The following is a 3,825-nucleotide window of genomic DNA, read 5'->3' on the forward strand; positions in this document are numbered from 1 at the left end:
CTAAATCAGCCTAAGAGCTGCCCTCTCTGGATGGCTCAGTTTTACTATTACCAGAATTATTCAAGCATATTAGCAGACTTCTAGCCAAGAATACCTTGTGGTCTGATGGAAAGTCTTGTTTTCCTTGATTAAATCTCCATTTCTCGTATTTGTTAGAACAAACAAGCAATTGAATATTTTATTAGAGAGAATATTATTTATTTTTGCTAGTTAATATATTTGCTCCGTGGCAGAGCCTCAGGGGATGAATATTTTTCTTTGTTGACAGCCCTAAAGAGATGCCACTTGCAGGGTCTGATCTCAGCCTCTTCTAGCAGTCTGCAAGCATCRGGTTTTTGCAGCACAATTTTTCACATGCTAAGAAAACTTTTGCTCATGGAAACAAATCCCATCTCATTTTCACCATCCTATTTAGGTTTTATGGGGTTTTTATATATCTTTTTGCACCACAACTCAGGCACTGATTCACTCAGGGCTTTCTTCTGAACAAAGGCCATCCCAAATAAAAAAAAAATACAGTCCTAAACTTCTGCAGACCCCGAGTGTACACATTTTTAGCTGCCTGCTATCTCTGAAATCAGATCTGGATTCAACACGAGGAGCCTCTGCTTGTCTTTTCTTCCCAGGAATGACACTACGAGGGAAGAGGCGGCGTATTTAACAAAGCTGTTATGCAGTTTACTGATTGTGATTATTCAAGGCAAACGCTTTGAAGTAACAGCTTAGTGCAGAGTGACAGTAAACAAGATGTAGAGATAGAGCTAGATGAGAAGGAAAATAAATGGCAATTAGGATTGATATTCTAGGTGTGGGAAATGCTGAAAAGACCTCAAACTCCAGCAATGACACTCTGCATCTGCCCCACAGGATCTCCAGGATGGCTCACAAAAGGCAGTGTGAGACCTCTGAACCCCAAAACACCAGGGGAACGTCAGCCCAGAGGCTGCACAGTCAAGGAAATCAGGAAAAAATCAGGTTACACCTCCTGTGTTGAATTTTGGGGGTRTCCTGGGTTGTGTCAGTCACAGAGGGCAGGGACTGTCCCCTGCGCTGGCACTGCTGAGGTGTCACCAGTCCTGGGGACAGTTTTGGGTTCCTCACAACAAGAAAGGCATTGAGGGGCTGGAGCATGTCCAGGGAAGAGAATGGAGCTGGGGAAGGGTCTGGGGCACCAGGAGGGAACTGGGAAAGGGGCTCAGCCTGGAGAAAAGGGGGATCAGGGGGGACCTTGTGGCTCTGCACAACTCCCTGACAGGAGGGGGCAGCCGGGGGGGGATTGGGCTCTACTCCTGGGGAACAGAGACAGGACAAGAGCAAATTACCTCAAGTTGTCCCATGGGAGGTTTAGATTGGATATTCAGAAAAATTTCTTCACCAGAAGTGTTGTTAATCATTGGAACAGGCAGCCCAGGACAGTGCTGGATCCCCATCCCTGGAGGGATTTAGAAGTCGTGTGGAAGTGGCACTTGGGGACATGGTCAGTGATGGCCTTGACAGAGCTGGGGGAATGGTTGGACTCAGAAATCTTAGAGGCCTTTTCCAACCTAAATCATGATGTGATTCTATTCCCTAAATAYCTTCAACAACATTTAAATTCCAGGCAATGATAAGGAATTCAGAGCAACCCTTGGCCTCCAGCAGAGTGAGTGCAGAGGGGTTGGGCACCGTCCTCAGACTGGACATTTTAAGGATATTTTCTAAATTGCCATTTCCTCTCCCCATTCTCTGTTCTGGGAACTAAGGAATGCTGTCATGGGCAGCCTGGGGCTGAACAGTTTCACATTGTCTCGATAGCAAAGTGTGTCCATACAAACTTCAGCATGGCCCAGGAGTTATCATTCACTCTCATGGAATCATGGAATGGACTTTTAGGATCATCCCATTCCACCCCCTGCCATAGGCAGGGACACATTTCACTGTCCCAGTTTGCTCCAAATCCCATCCAACGTGGCCTTGGACACTGCCAGGGATCCAGGGACAGCCACAGCTTCTCTGGACACCCTGTGCCAGGGCCTCCCCACCCTCACAGCCAGGAATTCCTCTCCAATATCCCAAAATATTCCAAAATATGTCAGTGTGAAGCCATTCCCCTTTGTTCTGTCACTCCATGCCACGGCCCAAAGTCCCTCCCCAGCTCCCTTGTAGATCCTCTACGCAGAACCTCAGGTTTTTGCTTTGAGTTCATGAGTATTCCTAACCCACTGAATTATCCATGTTTTCTTCTCATCCAGAACTCCCTTTCCCCTGTAAACAACCAGAGATGGATGAGGAGGAAGCCAATGCAGGAAAACAACACCTTTGGTGTTCCAGCCACTCCTTCCTATTCCTGGCACGAGAGCCAACCTGTGAAACGCTGCTGAGTTAAGATTCACTCCAAAATCAACCTCTTCACTTGTATTTCCTTCCTCCTGAGCATTCCTGCATCTGAGGTCTGTGAAATGCCACTGTTCCAAGGGCTAAAGCAAAGAATTATAACTTATCGTGAACGCTGCACGCAGAACATCGCTCCTCTTTTTTCCCTTTTGTTCCCACCTAATTCTATTTTTTAGAAAAAATTATTAAAACTAATTGCATTATTTAATCCCATCACATAAAATCCTCCAGTGTTTCATTAATCAATGTAATCAAGCCAATCAAAATAGATAAAGATCTTTTAGCAGGCTTTGATGAGATTTTATCAAAATCTCRGTGCATATTGTGAAGTCTTATCCTCAGAAGCAAACTAACTGTAGGATGTGGGAGCTTTATCAAGCAGGCACTAATAAAACAGATGATGCTTGGGCCATTTTAAGAGGCTCTCCATATTAAATTAATAACAGCAATGCCTTTGTATTTTATATATAGGGATATAAARGCAAATGGGAACAACATTCATTTTGTATCTGCAGAAAGATTGCTGCAAAGCAATCAGGTTTTTTTAAGTAATGAAGAAGATGCGTGTCTGTGAGCCAGCAGACCATAAAGCCACAACTCTGGAAGGAAAAAGCAGTGGGTAATGCAGGAGTTAGATCAGAATAGCTGTAAGTGAGGAGCCTTATTAAAAGCACAAACCATTTCCTTTCAAATGTAGAACTCCCACCCCACATCTGATCATAAATAAATATGAATGGGAAAGCTGTGTCTTGTGCAGCATTCYCCCTCCAGGTCACAGTTCCCATCCTTCGTGGGTTTGCCTCACTAACCAGGAGTGTGAGGCACTGAAATCCACAAAAACCACAAAAACAGAAATTAAAGGGGTGTTGGTGTAATACAGTCCAGCGTGGCTCAGGAGGCCCAAAAAAAAAAGTCACAACCCAGGGAACAGACCTTGAAACACCAAAGGAACCAGCCTGACTAGTAGCTGGTTCACTCACCACTTGCAAAAGCAGAGAGAGTAGAAAAATGAAGGAGAGAGAGTAGAAAAATGAGTATTGCCTTCTCTTATAGCTACCTCCACACTTGCTCCAGCTGAAAACTCTGGAAATTTCATAATTTCCTTTCATTAAAGGCTCTTTGGCCCAAGTGCCCCTAAGCCAGCCTTTCCATTCCCCTTCCCTTTTTATTATTAGTCTACAAAACAGAGATAGGTAACAGGTCAGGCTCGACATTTGACATTTCCACGAGTTCAGCTCTTCAAAAGGTGCAGTCAGAGCTGAACAATGACCAAACCCAGCAGAAATAATGACAGAGAAGGATCCTGGGTGGCTTTTAAAATCAGGCAATACCTGAGTGCTTAGAAAGCTGCTGAGCTGCACATGCAGGTAGCAGCCCAACAACAGTAAATCTAATGAGTGCAGTAATTTTGCCTGATGTGCTTTAGTTTCAATTTTGTCTCGAAAATGGTTA

Source organism: Malurus melanocephalus, unplaced genomic scaffold, assembly GCF_030028575.1.
Source record: "Malurus melanocephalus ecotype Western Australia unplaced genomic scaffold, MMel_1.1 scaffold_190, whole genome shotgun sequence".
NCBI lineage: Eukaryota > Metazoa > Chordata > Aves > Passeriformes > Maluridae > Malurus > Malurus melanocephalus.